General features: G+C 40.7%; 1 long non-coding RNA gene across 1 annotated transcript in view; it reads left to right on the top strand.

Moving 5' to 3' along the window:
- Positions 1-3204: 3204 nt before the first annotated feature.
- LOC140602202 (uncharacterized) overlaps positions 3205-21877 on the top strand; it is a 32756-nt gene continuing 14083 nt past the window's right edge. Inside the window, exon 1 of the long non-coding RNA XR_012005175.1 lies at positions 3205-3278. This is a non-coding gene — a long non-coding RNA (uncharacterized lncRNA). The remainder of the gene's footprint in view (positions 3279-21877) is intronic.

Below are 21877 nucleotides of genomic sequence, written 5' to 3'. Positions count from 1 at the left end.
ATGACAAAATAGCTTACTAAAAATGCAGGTTCGAAGCTAGTTGATGTTTCACTGCAGTTTAAAAGCTCTTTCCAAGCTCAGATTAACACATTGATAATTGAAAACTATCTGGACACGTTATATGCTCTAGATATTAATCTGAGGCATTCATGAGTACCTATACCTTCAGACCTTCACACTAGGTAAGTGGCCCTAAATCCTTTCTGGAAGAAGGCAGGGCGTGAATAAATCTACTGGTTAAAACAAATTAAATGAATACACTGTCCACATTTGTTGAGACAGCTTTCAATCTCGAGAGGATCTGTTCCTCTTATCTAATCAGCCTCATTAAAGATGCAACTGCCCAAACCAGTTTTATAAAAGCGATATACCCTGAAATAATCCAAATTAAGTGATTTCTTAGGGCAGCGTCAAAGAACTTCCTGATAATCTTACAACGAAAGAAGCCAAAAGCAGTAACTTCATTTTGTTGTTTTCTCCTATGTGTAAAAACGATGGAATTTGTTTTTTCTGGAGAGATGTTTACCATAAGATGCTTTGCTTACATTTATTTTCATGTGAACATAAACATCTCCCAACTGCAGGATTTCAAACAAATATCCAACAAAGGAAGGCGTTGCTGTTGAAGGGAATATTTGTCATCACAGAAACTACCAAAACCATTGGCCATTGTGAATGGCAATGGGTTTTCTAGGACGGACACCATTTTGGTGACTACTGAGGGTAGAGTTTGAAGACTTTCAATACCTGGCTAAACCGGAGGTCTACGATATTCCTGAACACTTAATTGAATATGGCATTTTCCTAGGTGGTTTGTTTAAAGTGTCTCCAGGGCCTGTAACCATTGGGTGCAGATCTGATATGTTTATGAGCACTGATGTGGTTTTTAAGAAGATGTAACCAGACCTTGGCTTGTCTTTTTTTTTCCTACTCTGCTTCATTTTAAATCTTCCTTATGCTGGTGTTTTTAGTTCATTCCCTTGCTTTGAAATGTATATGAACCATCATCTTAGTATATGATTTTAAGGGCACCTGGTTGGCTCAATCAGTTAAGCTTACAACTCTTGATTTAGGCTCAGGTCATGATCTCAGGGTCATGAGATCCAAGCTCTGGGCCAGCTCTGCACTCAGCAGGGAACCTGCTTGAGATTCTCTCTCCTCAAATAAATAAATCCTTTAAAAAAAAAAAAAGAAAGAAAGAATATGATTTTAAATTTCAAAGAGGCACTTGGATTTGAAAACAGCCTTTTTTTTTTTTTTTAAATTCCCCCCACATTTGATCTGAGTGGTGATTGTATTAAATCTGGCTCTTATGGAAACATTATCATTACACACTTCTCATAGTCCCTCAGGACAGGCTTTAGAAACACAACACAGGCCTTTCTGATTAGGGTTATAACTCCCACTTGTTTGCAATGGTTTTGTGTTTGATTTGTACCAACTCACAGCTAATGATCCTGTTTTAGAGTTATTTAAAGAAGTCCTAACTAAAATTGTAAAGGAACTAGATGAAAAACATTAAGAGCAAACATTAACATAATAAATACATGTGTGTCCCCATTCCAGGAGGTGAACAATCCTTCAAACCCTCCTTATTTTTCTACCCTTTTCTTTGATTTGACTTCCTAAGTCCCTCTTCCCTCTCTCCTTACCCTGGGGAGCCTGGCCATTCCTCAGGGTGCTAAAATCTTGTATCTGCTTTTTTTCATTCTTTCTTCCATGATCCTCCAGGCCCTCAGTTCTGTTCTGTCCTCCCACTAATTCTTCTTGACTTTTCCATTGCCTAACCCCTCTGGGCTGCTCCTCCATCCTTTTCTTTATTTTCTTTGGCCTGAATTTTGGAGACTTTTTTTTTTTTTTTTTTTTTTTTTGCCTTCTTGTTCATTCTGCTGCTAGTCAGAAACTACCACTTCGCCTTGGAGTTTCCCACCTCCACTGAAATCTGTTCAAATCTGGACAAATCTTTAGGACTCTCAGAGCAGGAATTTCCTGACCTAACAAAGCAAACACCAGAGCACAGCATCCAGTGTTTCAGAAGCAATTGTTAAACATGGCCCTCCCTACTACAAGCTATGAAAAATAGACGCATACAGAAGGCAGATGCAAGATCAAAATATTAGCTATTGATATATCTTGATATTTATTGATAAAGCTGGACTAGAGACCCCGGCTTGAACTGTGGTCAGAAACAAACTTCCATCTTTAGTTGTTCCTTCTGGTCACTGGCAGAGCAGTCAGGCAACCAAATGTTGAGAACCTTCCATAAGTGTCTCACAGCATAGAGCAAGGACAGATGTGGGTTTGCTGAGAACTCTTGTTTTTCAACCTTGGCAATGCTCCTTGAATACCATTTCTTCTGTGAATATTATGGTGAATCCAAGTACACAGTTAATGCTGATGCCAGTCCCTAATTTATCCATTAGATCAAATCGTGTGTAAGAACTAATTTGAATCTACCCATTTATCTAATACATCAATACAGTTTTATAAAATTCTGACTGAACCCCTGGTAACTTTCTGAGCACCAGGGACATAAACATGAATTGGACATGGATGACTTTGGCCAATATGGTACAGGTGCAGGAAAATTAATTATATGTAATTATATGCAAAAAAATATTACGTAGGAGTCCTGTATGAAAAGTCCTCATGGGGGAGAGGCATCCTTGTTTGCTGCTTTTATAAATCTGTCTAGGCAAAATAGATAGGTTTTGTTGTAAACCGAAAGTTTATAGAATCTGAAGGTCCATTTTAGAGACTATAAAATTATGAATTTAAACTCAGTTTCAAAAGTGGGTATCTAACATGAAAATAGAACCCCCCTCCACAAATTATAAAGTCTTAGAGATGCAGGTCCCTTACTTTTGAGATCCATCGAGACATTTTCTCAGAAATGCTTCATATTTGCTAACTGGTTTCTTGTTCCATCAAGTCTATAGTTCCCGGTAGACTCCCAGAACTCACAAGGAGTGTGCAAGTGGACCTGACACTTGTGTCTGTCAGTGCCTTTAGAGTATAACCGTTCTGCAGCAAATCTCCAGAGTTGGAGTGTTGACTGAACCATGCCTTCAAATAAGAGAGTTTGCAAAAAGGAGAGGGCCTTGGAAGAGTTCTATGCATGTAGTTGGACAACTTCTCATACTCTCACAGATTTTCAGGGAAAACTACAAAGATCACAGTAGGTCTGTTGTGTCTGTTTCTCATAGAAATGGGCAAACAGTTACTTCTGCATCTTGGTTGGTGTGGGATCAAAACAGAGTGGAGAAGTAAATTGACAGGTAAGTAATCTACTTTGCAGTATCTTAAATGCCAGCATGAGAGATCTTTGTTCGAACTATATTAGCTTCTAATATATAACAGTATATACACCAAATCCTTATAAAATATAACACATGACCATATATCACAATGATTTATATCTGGTATTGGATTAATTTATGCTATGCTATATCTCAAACTGAAAATATCTAAAATCATATGTTTTTTTCCTGAAGCCTTCTCATGGATTTCTGATTACCCTTAATGGCACTTATACCCATGCCATCTATCCAAACCAGAATCCAAAGCCACCAGGTCTTATCCCTTGCACTTATGATACTTCATGCTTAAGTCTTGTTCCCTTTTCCTTGTCTTACCAATGAGTGTCCTATTAAAACCAATCATTCATTCCTAAGATATGAAGGGTATATACAGTATACTGAATAATGTCCACACCCCCCTCCAAGATGCCTACATCCTACCTAACCCCTGGAATCTGTAAATATGTTCCCTTACACAGCAAAAGGGACTTTACAGATGTGATTAAGGTACAGATATTGAGATGGGGAGACTATCTTGATTTTCTGTGTGGGCCCAATGTAATCACAAGGGTCCTTAAGAGGGAGGCATTTAGATCAGATTAAAAAGAGAAGAAAATGTATCTCTGTAAACAAGGAGAAAGAAAGAGGGAGATTTCAGAGATGCTGTTCTACTGGTTTTAAAGGTGGAGAAAGGGGCCAGCAGGCAAAGAATGTAGACAGTTTCTAAAAGCTGAAAAAAGCAACAAAACAGATTCTCCCTTAGAGTCTCCAGAAATAATGCAGCCCCAACACCACCTTAATTTTAGCCTAGTAAGATTCATTTTGGGCTTCTGACCTCCAGAACTGTAAAATAATGAATTTGTGTTGTCCTCAGTCACTATGTTTGTGGTAATTTGTTAAGGCAGCAATAAGAAAGTATTACAATGCCAATAATTCATTCTTTGCCACTGTGGCCAAAACAGTCCATTCATCAGCTTGGAGTATTAAATAAATTAAAAAAAGCTAATATTAAAAAAACAAAAAACATTTAAAATGATTGCTAAAACCTTCACTTTTCTTTCCTTTGGGGCTTTCCTCTTCACCTTGTGTTGGCCCAGAATCCCAGGGACCAATCTAGAACAAAGGGGTAAGCCAGTGTTGCTTAGAGACCCAAGGTAGCAGAGAGTGGGGGACTCTGACCCAGCAGAGATGTGCTGTGGGTTTCACAACATCTCAGTGGAAAACCAGTAAACATATATCTATTGCTGTGGTGGTGGTCTGGGCCTTGGTGCTTATTCAGGTGAGGGTGATCTTAGACTCACAAATGGCCATTTTCCTAGTGCTATCATATCTATACTGAGAGCCACTCTGTACCACTCTAGAACCCTCAACCCTGAAGGTCAGACTTCATGTCTCTAACAGAAAGCCCCTTTCTTTGTTCATCTTACTGCAAAGAGACCTCAGTTGCTCTTGTCCCAATCCATTAAAGATGTTGAAAGTCCATTTCATAAGAAGACAAATGGAATTCCAATCTCTTTCCTTCTAAGAAGGCCATTTGTTCCAATGAAAGATTTCTCCTCTTCTCCCTCATGACCATCTCTCTACACTGAAGATCTAAGAGAAAGAAAGAAAGAAAGAAAGAAAGAAAGAAAGAAAGAAAGAAAGAAAGAAAAGAAAGAAAGAAAAAGAAAGAAAGAAAGAAAGAAAGAAAGAAAGAAAGAAAGAAAGAAAGAAAGAAAGAAAAGACACAGTTCTACCTTCCCTAGGAAATAGGGATTTATTATCCTTATTTGCCACAGTTGCTTAGAAAGAAGAAGAGTGAGTTACCAGGAAGCTAATTTTCAGTATTGTGGGAAGAAAGAACTTAACCACTGCAGGTTGTCACTGCAAGCACAGAACACAAGTGTTAGGAAGCTGAGCTGCATCTTCAGGAAGAGTGGTATATACCACATACAGCTCCCATCACTCAAGTGACTTGAAGGCTGGTCATGACTGCAGTCCCTGTGTGCCATGGCTGTGCATGTCTCCTCTGCCTCTAGAAATAATGAACTGGTGAAATCACCAGCTGACAAACAATCCAATTTCTCCATAAGGAGATGACTGCCGAGGGCTATTTTTGAAATGATTTTGGCAATCTGAAAATTGAATTTTAAACTATTATTTTATTTACTGTTACCTTTTGTTTTCTTAGAAGCATATCAGCTGTCTGGGGTGCCTTGATTCCAGTAAATATTCCCTCAATATTCCCTAGTATTCTGGTTTATTTTTATTTTAAAAATATTTTAAGTTTGAGCTTTAATGACAAGAAAGAACAACTCTATTTTTATATTTTCACCAACATCTACCCTTGTCCTAAATTTTCTCTCCCAGGCCTTCATCTAGACAAAAACAAACAAAGAGACAAATAAACAAAAGCCTTAACAATTTTAAGGAAATTTAATGAAAACATTATGTCTTCCAGGCACTATGCCAGGTGCCAAAAATAGAAAAATGAATTAAACTTAGTCCCTGTTCTAGAGAAGCTCCCAGTTTCATGGTAGAGCAAAGCATGTCACCACCATAAAGTACAGCATCACTCAATCAATATTTGAATCCCTACTTTGTGCAAGTTTCTGTAGTTTCAAAAGTGAATACAATGGGGATCCCTGGGTGGCGCAGCGGTTTAGCGCCTGCCTTTGGCCCAGAGCGCGATCCTGGAGACCCGGGATCGAATCCCACGTCGGGCTCCCGGTGCATGGAGCCTGCTTCTCCCTCTGCCTGTGTCTCTGCCTCTCTCTCTCTCTCTGTGACTATCAAAAAAAAAAAAAAAAAAAGTGAATACAATGAACATGAAGCCTACTCACATGTAGCTTTGAGTCTGGCATAGAGAGTATCCTTTGAACTAATTTTTACAAGTATGATCCATGTCTCCAAGGAAAACCAAAGCATTGTATGGAAATATTTAAAAGGGCCACCACTCCAGATTGGAAAGAGAGAACAAACATTAGTTTGGAAATAGTGGTGGTAATTGGGGTAGTGTGGAGGAAGAGAACCAAGAGAAGAATCCCAACAGCATGTACAAAAATCCTTCAGGTTAGGAAGAGTATGAAGTATCCTGAAAACAAAAGTGTCCTGCAAACAAAACAGTGGGAAGTGTCCTGAAAACAAAAGACTCCAGTCTGTTTGGGGGTGGAGTAAAAAGGGGGCGGTAAGAAAGGTTTACCTAGGTTATGTTTTAAAATCTCTAGTACATAAAGTCTCCCAAGATTAAAGATATGTCAACCTTGAGAATTTTCTTAATAATAAAATAGTTGTATATATTCATGGGCAATGCTTCAGGTACTGATTCATTCAACAAGAGCTTACTGAGGGATGCGAGGGTGGCTCAGTGGTTGAGCATCTGCCTTCAGCTCAGGGCGTGATCCCAGAGTTCCAGGATTGAGTCCCATATTGGGCTCCCTGCAGGAAGCCTGCTTCTCCCTCTGCCTATGTCTCTGCTTCTGTGTGTGTGTGTGTGTGTCTCTCATGAATAAATAAATAAGCACTTATTATTAAAAAAATAAGTGCTTACTGAGTGATCATTATGTGTCAACTCCCTGGAAGAAGGGAGAGTAAAAAGGTGAATAAGGCAGGGATTCTATGCACATTGCATAGTTTGTATCAGGATGGAGGCAGATACAAGATGTGATAAAAACAGAGATGAGGAAACAATTCTATATTCACACTGTTTTCAAAGAAAGCACAATCCTTACACAGCTATTCCGGGATTTCTGGCCCAAATCAAGTCTAAAAATAAAGAGGGAGTGCTAAATGGTGGTAGAACTCCAAGCTGGTTATATGCCTGATGCTGGGCAGGTTTCCCAGTTCCAAGTGCCTGAGTTCTTCTCTAGATCTAGTATATTTCAATCTCTGGAAGTGAGACCCAAGAATCTAGAATTTTTACCCTCCCCCGCCCCCCAGTGATTCTGTGTTTATTCTGCAATTGGTACTTGGGAAATACTGAAGCCAAGTACGGTATCGGTGAGGCCATGGCTACATTTCCCCAAATGTGTGCTGCATGCTTTTAATAGATGACATTTGCAAAAAGGGTTCAGTGTTGAATAAATAGTGTCCTCACCCCTCCCATGTTCATTCACGAGTCCTGACTCCCAGCACCTCAGAATGTGACCTTAGGTGGAGATGGGGTCTTTACAGAGGTAATCAAGTTAGGATAGGCCCTAGGATCCAATATGACTGGGATTCTTATGAGCAGGGGAAATTTGGATACGGATACAAAGGCAGAATGCCTCATGAACATGAAGACAGCCATCTACAAGCCAAGGAAAGAGCTTGGAAGAGAACCTTCCTCACAGTCCTCAGAGGAAACTAAATAACACCTTCTTCTTAGACTTTTTGGCCTCCAGAACTGTGAGGCAATAAATTTTGTTTTTTAAACCATACTTTGTGGGACTTTCCAAGGCAGCCGTAGCAAACTAAAATAAGCAGTTAAATAAGTTTTGGAAGTTCTAAGTTAAAGAGAGTTAAACATGTTTTTTGCTTTGTTTTGTTTTGTTTTCCACCGTGAGGCCCTCAGAAGCTCACATATGCTAACATGTCCCGTGGGCCTCTGAGAGGTGACAGCGTGTGTGTGCCTCTTGTCCAAAATTTGATGACAGAATGCTTTTCAATTTGTTGCAGAGTATTTCTTGAGACTAGTGTTCTGTGGTTCTGATGCAGGGAAGTGTTGGGCTTGTTTCTCTTGGAGAAGCAGTCACGCTGTGAGTCTCACAACGGCAGCAAGGTCAAGCCTTGTGGAGCTTGGCTGCTTTTAGTAAATAAGTGGTGGTGAAATTTTTTGAGTGCATTAGTTCCAATCCATCACACCTCCTGGGAAAAAAAAATCAGCTCCATGGGAACAACCTGCTGGAAGTTATTGGAAACCATCTTTCTTGATCCATGAATCCTTTGATTCCTGTTATTTTACATCAGTGGCTCTGGAAGCAGCCTTTCAAAAGGAAACAAAGCCAAGGAGTATTTGGCTTCTTAGTGGTCTCCCTTAGCAGGAGTAGTTCAGGAAATGTAGGAGAAAAATATGCAAGGGTGATTCTATCAAATTGGACACACCACCACACATTTGTCTTCCAAACACTCCATTTACTCCCATTGTTGTTCCTTCAGACCTTGCCAAAACGGTGATCCATCTCTCTTGAAATGGAACATTGGGAGACAAATGAACCACTGTCATTGTCAATGGTTAAAAAAGTAAGACTGCAGAATTTAACTTGGATATTTATGTTATTAAACACACCCACCCACACACAGAGTGAGGAAAATGTGAACTAGATGAACCCAGGTTTTTTAAATTTTGCAAAAGTGCAGGACTTCAACTTCTTATTTATCTGATCTGTTTTACGTTACTTAAGGCTAGATTTAAACATATGGCAGTTTTAGACTTGATTTTAGATCTACAATTGTGACGTGTGTGTGACTACCCCCCATGAAAAGTTGATGTCATGCAAACAAAACATTCATCAATTTTCATTTCCTATTTGTCAGCCATCATTTCTTCATGCGACCCACCCTTCACAGCCCCTGCAGACTCAGTGAAATACCTCATTTAACATCTGCCTCCCTGCTCAACAGTTCCCTGTAACCAGTGCCCATCAAGCAAAACCACTGCCCACTTCAAACAGAAATGCCACTTCTTTGGTTCTACTTCTGGGTTTTCAAACTTGGGGCTAAGTTGAAAATCTGTGTCTTTAACAGGCATCTGGGGTTTCAAACTTGGGGCTAAGTTGAAAATCTGTGTCTTTAACGGGCATCCCGGGAGGGAGTCTAATGATAGCTAATTGTGAGAAACAAAACTACTCATTTGGCATTTGGCAGATCCAGTTTCAGCTGTTATTGAGACTTCCTTATCTGGGATCACCCTTGCCTTAACTGAATTACATTTGTAAAATATAAAAACTATGGAAAGTTTTTTTTTAAGATTTTATTTATTTATTCATGAGAGACACAGAGAGGGAGAGGCAGAGACATAGGCAGAGGGAGAAGCAGGCTCTCTGCAGGGAGCCTGATGCAGGACTGGATCCCATGATCCCAGGATCATGACCTGAGCCAAGGCGGATGCTCAACCACTGAGCCACCCAGGTGCCCCATATGGAAAGTTGTTTTAATGCTCTTTTTCATCTCTGTAAGTGAGCTTTTTACTCTTTTTTAAAGTGGTTGTCTCCTCTGGCTGTTCTATTTTAGCAGAAGAATATCCTTCTTGGTATGTGGATCATTATTCCTCCATCTGACTCCTGAGTCCCCTTGGGGTGTTCATTATTTTCAATGTTGACCTCTGGTTCTGATTGCCTGGATTAGCATTGCGGAACCCTGAGTCACAGGAATGGAGGGAGATGCAGCAGTGTGGGTCCCTAACTGGCAAATCGCCGAAAGGAAACCATTTCCCCACAAAGTTGCAAGGTGGCTGGCCAGCCTCAAAGGCAGAGAGCACCAGAGCCTGTCTGTCTAGGTCTGTCCAAACTCCTTCAAAGCCAACGATACCAGCAGGGGGTCCCAAGATCATCCCCCAAGATGGAGCACTGCCCCTTAAGGGTTCACAGATCCCCCCTCCCAGACTATACTCTCTCCAGGAAGCTTGGCACTCTGACTCTTTCCCCTAGTTCATCATTACTGGTGCATGGAAATCAGCTCACCACCAGCTTTCTGCAGCTGGACCCCCAGAGGTGGGAGGTCTGGTATGCATCCTCTACGCTCCATCTAGCACCCTACCCCAAAGATGCTCCGCTTAAGTTGGAAGTTGATTTGAATTAGAATGAGGGGGTAGGAGAAGAGGTGGCAGGGTGGGTGCTCAGGCCACCCTTTTTCAAGAATACTCTCATTATTATTGAGCTTTCCATCTGTGTGTGTCTGATTTCTCCAGCTAAGGGGCTTTGAATAGATCCCCTAGGCTCACGATGCCTTACGTTCCTTATTTTGAAAGCAGAGATAATAATAACCCCCACATAAAATTGGCATTTAAAGCACAACTATCACTATTGCACAATCTCTCTGTGCCAGGCACCTGGCTAAGTGCTCTGTGTGCATTAATGCCAAATGAGATAATACAGCTGATGCACTTAGCACATTGCCAGGCACACGTGGGTGCTCCATACATGCCAGTTGTCCTTTCTCTTCCGTTCTTGCTCTTAGCTCAGACCTCAATGAGGGTAGAAGCGGTCTTGCATATTTTACAGCCCCCCTCTTCCCTCTGTACTTTATACCCCACCTTACAGAGAGGCACTCAACGTATTTGTTGGTTGACTAACTGAGTAGATCATATGCTTCCAAATGGCAATTTCCTATTTTGTCTACACTTGGTCAATTCAATTAATTTTACATGTTGCTAAAAGCCCTAGCTGAAAGTTCACTGCCTTTGCAAAACTGCTCGTAATCTTTCCCCCCTGATAGAATGTCATCTACACATTTTAGAGGTGATTTATCCCCAACTTTACCTTGTATGTATACAAGTTATTTATGCATGTGAACTATATCCTTTGCTAGAATACACTTCTTTTCTGCTCCAAGTCAAGGAGTGTTCTATATGTGGAATTCTTCTTCTTTTTTTTTTTTTTTTTTTAAACCCTGCCCCTAAAACATGGGAGAATTACAATAGGAAACAAGAATTAGAGAAATCTTTTCTTCGTTTTTGGGGAGAGGAAAAGCTGTCAAATTGGCACTGTATATTTTACAAAATCTTTTTTTTAATAGGTGATTGTGTTTTGGAATCCAGCTTCTTATGAGCTGGAATCAGGCCCTCATTTATGACCAGCTACTACCCCAGCAATCAGTGCTGGGGTTCTGTTTAGTATAATACACATTATTTCATTGTCTGGTGTGGGTTCTGCTTTGTGCAATCTTTGATCAGAAGAATGTAGAAGGTAGGAACATGGGTATGGACATTTATACAGCAGGGTTAGGGGCCTGAAATACCACGTACATACCCTCTGGATCCGTAATGAGCTTGACATCAAGCTTCTGCTACATATTAACTATTATTAATGATAAGGAAATAGGACACTTGGAAAAATTTGCTCAAGTGCAGGCTACTGGAAGCCAAGAGGCCAGTTTCATTTAGTTCAAAACGTTCCACAATGCCCAGCACAGAATCTTATCCAAGGTACTGTGGCTAGCCTCTTCCAGAGTGTGAAGTTGTCACAGGAAAGTGGCTGGCCCATTGTGAAATTCGTTTCTCAATCATCTTGCATTAGGTGTGGCTATGTGATTCGTTCACTCCAATAGCATGTGAACAGAAGGTGGTTTATAAAGGGGAGTCTCTCAAGCTTCTTTTTCCTTATCTTGGGTAAGTAGAGAAGGCTCTGAGGCTCCAGAAGATGGTGGAGACACAGGATGAGGGATTCTGACTCCCTGAGTCATACGAATCACTCCCAAGGCATTGTTTCTGCCAATGAAAATTAAACCTTGATGATATTAAAATTTGGCCCTGAAATTTAGGGGCTTATTTATTACATCAACTTGCATTGCTTTAACTAATACTGCTATTCAGCCAATTTGTTGAAGAAATAAATAGGCTGTATAACTAAAACACCTCTGGTACAATGCCATTTAGTACTTAATATAGATATATGATAATCCATCAATCTTACTTCATCAATCTGTGGTTTCAAATAGAAACAGTTACAGTCAAACAGAATTTGAAGTGGGGCAGTGAGATGGGGTAGCTCTGAGGCAATATCGTGGCTTTTCTTTTTTGTATTTAAAAAAATATATTAGACCCTTGAAAAAAGGAAAGAAGCAAAAGAACCAAGGAGTGAAGTGGGGGTGGGGAAGCTCTTGTCCATTGTTGGAGTGTTTCGTCTTAGCAGTCAACTAATGAATGAAATCGAAATCATTTGTATATTTTCTGTTCAATCTACAATGTATTTTTGTCTTAAAAATATATATATATAGTCAATAATCCCCTTACTGAACTGAGAGAGAATTAGAAAAGCCTGCTAATAGCTTTTGTGTTTAGAAGTGTAATAATGTCTTCCAGTGAGTTATTTTATGGGCGAAGTGTCTGAAATTGCTTATGAATACTGGGTTATAGATTTTTTTCTTTCCTTTTTCTTTGTTTAACTAAGAGAACTTAAACATGATATTTAAAAAAAAAAAAAAAAAAGCATTTTGTCTTGTGGTAGAAATGTCAGCCACATTTCAATTCACTCTTAGGTTTCCCCTAAAAGGAATGACTTTTACGCATAACAATAGTCTTGTTTTTATAAGTGGTTGGTAATATCTGCAAATGTGTAAGGCATTCATTTTCTAGGAGCTCTTTTCTCCCTGGTAACACACCAGGAAATATCAGAGTGTTGTTATTTGAATTCTTTCTTAGGCTCTGACTCCCAGATGAATTGAAATTCAACTTCACAGTCAAATGAGTAGCCATTTAAAGCTCAGGTGTGTATTTCCTAAGACCCTCTCAAAGGATATATAACAGCTTATGTCTTTCCTAAAGACAGCAAACTGAATTTTAATTGGATCTTGCCTCTCCCAAGAGATCATTATCCCTATACTCCAAGGCCATATATTATAAAGCTTCAGTATGAATTGGAACATGGAGCCTGTGTTTGGGTTTAATATTTAAAGTTGAAGTTATAGCAGCTGACACCTGAGTCATTCTAGCAACTCCCCAAGCAAAATTTTATTTAATGTGAGTTCCTCAAAAAATGAACACACACACACACACACACATATAACTTGCATGTCAAAATTCCATAAACTTTCGGATTATGAAAAACAGTTTGTTTTCTCAGGAAATAAGTCCCAAATGGGGCTAGTTCCAAATTTTTCTTGCTTCAACCCTACCTTGACCTTGTCAGAGGGGGTAAAAAAAAAGAAGCCATGGAAAAGTTTGTACATCTATTAAAGACCTGCTGACTCAGAACTGGACTTGGGAGAACCTCATGTGGCTTAGAAAGAATCTTTCCATCCAATGGACAGAGATGGTATGAAAGATCATCTTATGCATGAGCACTTCTAGGGCTAGTCTCACTCTGATCTTAGAACTTGGCAAGACAACATGTAAAAGGAAACCCAAAGATTTGTGGGGCTAATTCACCAATACTAAATAACACAGTCATGCACTCCTTTGTTCTTTATAGTTGAAGAATCTGTGTAATTCTCCTGAGGTAAATCAGACTATGAAGACCAAGGTCAAAAATACTGTGAAAACACCCCAGAACATGCTGAAGAGTGGAATTCATACTTAAAACTCTTAAGGGGCACTGTTATGGTCTGGCCTTATACCATAACAAAGTGGATCTTTGTGTATTATATATACTTAAGACTAGCTTTTTTTCCCCCCTCCCTGGAAAATTTAAGTGGTATCTTTCTTCCAAATGTGAATGTTTTAGAAATCTGGACTTTTTTCCCTTAAACTTGTAGGCAGAGACTTGGGTTGGCAACCAAAGTACCAGAGTAGAGAGCAATATCTCTTAGCTTTTTTTCTGAGATGTGGTTTCTTCAATTGTAACATTAGGGGGTTGAAGTAAGTGATCTGTAGACCAGTTAGAGTTACAACATTTCATGGTTCTAAATTTCAAGTGGCTTTTTCTCTATTTATACATCTCTAGATTTCAGCATTTTTCTGCCATGATGTAAAAGAATATTTGGATTACATACTCAGAACACTCAGTACTGGAATCTTAGACAGGCTTCAGCTTGTCCATTTATTTCTACTTAATTATCTTCTACTGATAATGGACTGCTTGCTTCTCCTTCATTTTCTTTATCTGTCAGTGGTATCAACAGCTTCTCAGTTACTAGGTTCAAAATGCTGTACTTTTCCTCAATTGTTCATTCTCTTTTGTCTCGAACATTAAATCAATCACACAATTCTGCTGGGTGCACCTCTATGATGGTGAAGACTAGTTTTACAAAACAGAATTAGAGAATTGTAGAATTGGAAGGGATTCCATTTACTGGTTCACAGGTTTTATAAAATTGCTTTGAGGATCTCAAGAAATATAAGTACCACATCCCAGGAGGGGAAAATATATATGCATAGGGGTGTGTGTGTGTGTGTGTGTGTGTGTGTGTGTGTACATACAATTTTGCATGTGATTTCCAGGCATTCAAAGACTTCATGATGCTCACCTGTGGGTCTCAAATTAAGAATCCCTCAAGTAGGCCAAATGTCTCCAAAGGCAGAATTTCACTCAGAAACAATCTTAGTAGATGGCTGAGTAGATATGTTTGAGTATCTCCAGTGAATGAATGAGCTCAATTCATTTTGGAGCTTTCTCTTCCCTTGTTTGTAATGAAACTTTCATGACTGGAAATTTGGGGCAGGGGGGGGCGGTTAAAATCTGTTTGCCTGTAGCTTCCAGTTGATCCTAGGTCTCCAGTATCCAAAAATATCTCCCAAATCCCTCCAAATCTTTAATTTTCCATGTTAAATATTTACCATTGCTTTTTTTTATTGCATGGCTTCCAGACTTTTTTTTAGTATAATGGTCATCTTCCTCTGGACACCCTCTAGTTTTTATTTAATTCTGTTCCTTAAGATGAATAACATTCTTTATATGTGATTTCAATAACCAATGTCTTGTTTATTGGAGATTTGTTTTCATTACTAGCATTCAATCATAATTGAAGTCTTGGCTCTGCTGTTTTGGCCTAGTGCTGGTTACTTAACCTTCTCCATTTTCTCCTCTGGACCAAAAAGGAACAGTTATCCTATCATTATAACTTTATTATCTTAGACATATTAGGTACTCAATAAATGATAGATGTTATTTTTATTAATTCGGATTAAGATTATTTGGGATATTTTGAAGGTCATATCATAATTAAGCATGTACAATAAAAATCTCCAGAACATTTTTAAAAGACTTTATTTATTTATTCATGACAGACACACAGAGGCAGAGACATAGCAGAAGGAGAAACAGGCTCCCCACTGGGAGCCAATGCAGGACTCAGTCCCGGGACCCCAGCATCACAACCTAAGCCAAAGAAAGACGTTCAACCACTGAGCCACCCAGGCATCCCTCCAAAATATTTTTTTTAATTTATTTATTCGGCTTAGAGAGAGAGAGAGAGAGACAGGGAGAGCATGAGTGAGAGGAGCAGAGGTAGAGAGAGAGAGAATCTCAAGCAGACTCGCTCCGAGTGCAGAGGCCAACGTGGGGCTCTCTCTCATGACCTTGAGATCACAACCTAAGCAGAAACCAAGAGTTGGATGCTTAACCAACTGCACCACCAATGCACCCCTCCAAAATATTTTTAACCAGTATTAAACTTTGCTGATCCTACCCCAAGGCTGATATTACATTTTTTAAAATTTAAATGCAGAATTTCATAATTAGTATATATTGTCCAATGTTAACATATTGGGTTTGGCCCCCATGCCAGGCTCCTAAGATATTATTGAACCCTGATCCTGTCACCCAGTGTGTTACCTGTCCTTCCCAGTTTTGTGGTCTTTACTCCATGTGGGACAGAGGACCACATATTAGCCACTTCTCCCCAAGTTGACTTAAATTCATTAAACAACTCTCTGTCAGGACCAGAGTTTGTCATGTACCTTGTTGACACCATCTTACATACACTAGGCATTTGGGATTCCCCTGATTGAACTACCAAAAAAAAAAAAAAAGGGGGGGGTAGAAATTGATATTACTGTGCAATAAGTTGTTCTGCATGAAGTCACCATGTCTCAGTCATTTATCTGAGTTCATTCCAAGTCCCCTAAGCCATAATAAAACTATGTGAAGAAGGTGAGGAATGTCCCTAACTGTAACAGAGCCAAAGAGATCTTGAGGTGCTTCCCTAAGTGTACAACAGATCATTTCTTTGACTCCAGATCAGAGTGAAGCCGGATGCAAGGGCAAATAAAGGGAGCAGGCCTCTGTCTTCAGAGCATGGGCCAGTTCTCACAAATATGGTAGCTGTCCATGCTTCCAGAGAAATTCACGGAGCATGGTGGTGCAGCTCCTTGGACTTGCTAAGGAAAAGTGGGGTAGTAGGTAGTAGCCTTCTTTTTTTTGCCAGATCTCTCTAATCCTCCCCCAAGCTCAGGGACAGGGAAAAGGAGAAACAGCAAACTAGCTATGCATCCTTTCCAAAGGCCTGCTAAACTGAGACTCTCTGAGAAATTCTTCAACAATCCTTATGAATGAAATTTTTAAAAAGAATAGTTTTTAAGATGGATTTTCCAAACATCTTTCATGATGAAAAACGAGAGAGAGAAAGAAAGAAAACTCACTGCTTATACCCTTTTCATGAGCTCAGTCTATTTTGCTCTTTCTTGCCTCCAGCTGTTGCATGAGTTAGGGTGATATTTGGAAGGACAGCTCATTCGCTTTGGAAGGTCGAGCAGGGGAGTGTGCAAGAGGAGAGGCAGAGATGCCAGACAGGCGGGCGAGCCAGCAGACACACGTGGACAGGGCTCAGTGAGCTCCTCTTACTAGTGGAGTGTCGCTGCCTGAAATGCAATCCGAGGATCCGGCCTCGAGAGTGCAGGAGGACCGTGACCTCTCTGTGAACCTGGCCATGAACTCTCCTAGAAAGTGCTTCTGCTCAAGGTCCCTGACACTCCAGAGGCCCTTTGCTTGGAGTTTAGATTAATTGAGAGCTCTGTGAATCTGATCGAATGCACCTTCCCAACCCTGCCATCCACAAATAACAGGAAATTTCAAATGTTTTCTTTTTATTAGAGTCTGTCCTAACGGTTTAAGGTATGGTGAGATGTAGGATATGAAAACGTTCACTTTCTTCCAAGGAAGATGCAATGGCCGATCAATATATCTCTCTTGTTTTACCCCAAGCTTTTATTTAAAGCAAATAACAAATGTCCAAAGACATCTGGCTCTCATTTCCTGGATAAAACACAGAATGAATTAAATTCCCCAAATACATAAACTTCTCCCTACAAATTAGCACATGGAATAAGGCAATGAGCCTTTCAAGTAAGCATTCAGTATATAAAATGAATGACCCTCATAAGAACACATAAATAGTGGCATAGGACATAGCAAGGAATTCATTTAGCTCTCCAAAATCCCCCAATACCAGGAATGCATTAAACTATGGAAGAAATTGGCACTCTGCGTCTATATGGCTTCTTTGGAAAGGTGGTTCTCTTAAATCATCTATGCCATTTTTATGAAAAAAGAAAAAAAAAAAAACAATACTTAACAAATTGTGTGGTCTAGGGCGTGCTACCTTCCATTCTAATGGCTCAGGTTCCCGACCTGAAAAATAAACGTTGTGCCTATTTCCTCGCTGGCATACTTGTGAGTACTAGAGATGCCACAGATAAGCACAGTTTCTGGTTCCGAGGGTCAACTTAGCAAATGGCCAGCTGGCTGTCCTTGTAATTCAAAGATACTTAGAAGCAATGTCTTTGCAGACACCCCGGCCTCAGAAAAATTCTATGGCAGAAACCAACTGGGGGATCCCCTAAGTGAAGCTGTCTTGTAGTGAGTACCTTTGGAACTTTATCCATAAATTCCCCTTGAGTTGATGCCCTGTTGAGCCTGTCATATATGGACTTCCATTAATTTAAGAAACACCGTTTACTGAATTTCAGAGATCATGGAAATTATTGATTCAAAGCGCTTTGCCTCCCAATCTATCTGGTGTTAAAGACTTCAGCCCTTCCTAAATGTCACAAAGTAGTCTCACAGTAAGTGATTCTAAAGAGACATTTTCCCCCCCCAAGATTTTATTTATTTAAGAGGGAGGGAGAGAGAGAGAGAGAGAGAGAGAGAGCATGGGATGGGGAGGGGCAGAGGAAGAAGCAGACTCCCCGCTGAGCAGGGAAGCCTGTCGTGGGGCTCGATCCCAGGATGCCAAGATCATGGCCTGAGCCAAAGGCAGATGCTTAACTGAGCCATCCAGATGCACCTAAAGAGATCTCTGGCTCAGGAAATGCTCCCAGAGTCCAGGAGATGGTTGGAAACATAGGCCCACAGGAGTTCGTCTCAGTTTGTTTTCTTCTGAGGTGGATGCCTTTGCTGATAACATTTCCACAGACCACAGGGCAGTGAGTCATTATTGGCTTTGCTTAGGAGATAGGAACTAAATTTAAAACCCAGGTATTTGAGGAAAGTCATCTCATGCTCCTTCAGGTCACACACAGCAGCAGCAACAAAAAGTGATGATAATGTGGAGAGGTAGAGAAAGAGACCTAGGAAATGATATCCTTTAACCTGGGTTTTCATTTATGGACATGAGAGGAAGAAAAAAAAAAAAAGATGAGGGAAACCTTTCAAATATTCACTTCTTCCCCCACTCCTGGATCTGCATCTTGGAGATTATAAAAATTGGCAGATTCCATGGCCGGGATAAATGTTTTGAAGAAGTGACTCATTGATCATGTCCTCTCACTTGACATGTGTAACCAGACTAAATCAATACTTCTTAGAAGGGCAATGGCTTTGTAAAAAAACCAGCAACACCACCGGGTGACACGAAGCCCCACAGGATAAAAGATTCCTGTAGGCAAATTCCTTCTTTATCCTTACTGCATCTGTGAACGTCTTTGATTCAAACTCATAGGTGTGTAGCTATCCTGAGTGCCTGAATTCATGACGGTCAGGGCACAGAGGAGTTGTTGTGATGGTTGTTGTTGTTTTTTCATTTCTCAGTGCATTTTACTTGCCAACCAAGTTGTCTTAAAGGACACACATGAAGACAAAGAATCTTAGTTTTAAATTGAGAAGAAAAGGTTGAAAATAGAACTATGCAAAAATCCAGAGTGTCATCCCACACCCCACACCCCTTTTTAAAAATAAAGAATGTCTTCAGTCCCAGCATATTTAGGAAACAGTGCACCTTTAGGTCACAGCAGCACAGCATCTGCTTTCAGGCTTTATTCCTGGCAGTTCACTGACTGTGGTATGTCAACCGGAGAACATGCAGCAAACACACAAACAAAGGGTGTTGTTGTTGTTGTTGTTGTTTTAATCATTTTCATCCCTTCAGAGAAAATATGGAGGGAGAATCATTTCTTCATTTTGATTGTTACCTGGATTCAAAACTGTGCAACCAAGAATGGTTTCAGACAGATGGACAGATGGGCCTGGCCATTAAGAGGGATGGTGGTGGGAAAAAGGAAGAAATGAATATACTGTTTTCTTGTATAAGCAAACAAAAGGGAAGGGGGCACAAAGGGAATGAGCCAGCCACAGCTGAATCGGAGAGCACCTCTAAACACACCCTGACTTTCCTATACGGGGAGATCTACTTCTCCGTGAGCCAGTTCTGCACAGATGCAGACTCCTGAACCTAAAGATGCTGCCTCTCCAAGATAAACACTGCATTTTTGAGCAGTGCACACAGAGGTGGCCGGGACAGGACCCCACTGTGTGAGATGAGCAGTGATGGACTGCTGACCCAGCCGGGGAACGTGAATCACATTCATTTCATTCGGTATTGAGTGGCACATCTTGGACAGGGCTTGGCCAAGTGAACTGGGTGTGCAAAGTCCTTGCTTTGGTCTGTGCCTGGGGCGGGGACTGAGCTTGGGTACTGGGATGGTGCCCTCAGTGGGGAAAAATACATCTCACTGCTGGCTGCCCAGTGGCCCTGGGCCCTGTTGGCTTATGTTTACTTCTTACACAAGATTGCAGCTGTCTCTTTCCGTAAAAGGAGTAGAAGAATGGAGCAACCCACCTCACATGTTCCCTTCCTCCAAATGCATGTGGAGCCCCCCAGCTGTCCTTGCCCATCCTGCCACTCAGGGATGGGATGACTCGACAGGATCAGGAGTAGAGTGGGGAAGCTGAGATCGTTGGCTGGCTGGCGGTGGCAGGTGGGAGTGAACTGTTCTTCTAATGGGCTCACGTGGTGTGCTCCTCCGGGGATTGCCTCAAAAAAGAAAAAAAGAAGCGTTTAAAGGAGGCGATGAAGGAAAGTTGAATATACATGTCTTGTATTTCATACTTACAGATCTGAATGGCTGTGAAGGATGAATTCACTGGCTGTTAGTGCTGGAAGGGATTTGAAAGGTCCTCTTGTCTAGGAGTTTTCGAATATTTTTAGCAGTAGATTTTTTTTTTTTTTTTTGGCCCAACACATCTTAGCTCAGGAGCCTCATGTCATAAATGGAAATACCTTACATGGAACAAACAGGAACATCAATGGGAAAAGTGGGATATAAGAAAAACAGCCCTAATAACAAATGGGCTCAGCACCGGCACGCAGTGGGAGTGGTGGGGATTGTGGCAAAACTGGCAGTGCCAATTGCTCCTCCCTTCCAGCTTATGGCTTCCTGTGCCAAGTGGGAACTCATTCACCCATTCGTTCTTTACTAAATATTTATTCAATCCTTACTACTGTTTCAAGCACACATAAAATGGACAAGATCCCTGCTCTCATAATGCTTATATCCTAGGGAAGGAGGCAGCTAACAAAAAAAGGAAATGCATGAAAATGTATGTATTTGTAAGTCGTGAAACATCCCAAGAAGAAAATTAAAGCAGGGTAAGGGATGAGGAATAACTGAGACACGAAGCATTAGAGAGAACTCTCTGGAATGGACTTTTAAGGGAATACATCATAGCAGAGAGCTAAAGTGACAGGAAGAAATGATCCATGTGCAGATCTGGGTGGGAGTGTGGTGGGGTGGAACCAGGGGTGGTGAACCTTCCAGGGAATAGAAAAGAGAGTGTGGGCACTCCGAGGTAGGCTTTGCTTTCACCACCACCACCCCTCCCCCCAGTAGTGGAGCACAATTTGGACTTCTGTCCTAGTTCAAATTCTCCTGTGCACCTTAGGTGAGAGACCAGAGAGGTGAAGATGCTTGTCCAAGGTCCCACAGGGAGGCGCTGGGACTGGAGCCCAGATATTTCAGCTTCCATCCAGCCCAGTGCTCCTTTTCCTAACAAGTATATGCGCACTCATCATTTTCTTCCATGCCCCAAGAGTGCGGTCGTCTTAATCGAATCGACATGACTAAGGCTTAAGTGACTAATGAACAGCAACACAAAGAGTAGCAATCTCCAGTTGGGAATTCAAGGAAAATATCTAAACTTTCATAGAGTTCTATCCTAATTCGCCTACTCAATTTCTACCCTGGGGTATAATTCTCTGTTGCGTACAGCCTTCACATCTTTCTGTGCTTTTTTGCAAATATGATTAATGTTTAAGTCATTTACTCTTATCTAATAGATTAAATTCCACAGCAACAGAAGAGTCTGGGATACAGGAAACAAAACAAAACAAAACAAAAACAAAAACACCCAAATTACCAATAAAGAGAACAAAAAATTATCAGCTAAGTCTGACCAATTTTAAGAGGCATGCTGATTTTTTTTAATATGCTCAAATTATCTGGTACCTCACATCCCTAATTCACTTTCCACTCAAAGTTAGGTCAGCCAAGAGATGAAATAACAGTCTTTGATTATCTCTGGGTTCAGAGAACAGAATACAACAGATTGCTTCTGCTCAGTCAACCGACTGCTTGTTTTCCAATCACCCCGACATCAACTTCAGGTAGAAAATGAATATTGACCTATCAGAATGGCTAAAACTTCATAGCAGTGGTGTGCGCCTCTTCCTCACCCTTCCCTCCTCGCTCGGGTTGCAGCCACGACCAGGCTATGTAGCCTCCACCTCTTTTAAAGGCACGCTCCAAGACAAAA

This window comes from Canis lupus, chromosome 13, assembly GCF_048164855.1.
Source record: "Canis lupus baileyi chromosome 13, mCanLup2.hap1, whole genome shotgun sequence".
NCBI classification, from domain to species: domain Eukaryota; kingdom Metazoa; phylum Chordata; class Mammalia; order Carnivora; family Canidae; genus Canis; species Canis lupus.
The sequence above is the reverse complement of the archived record's forward strand: the minus strand, read 5'-3'. Positions and strand labels throughout refer to the sequence as shown.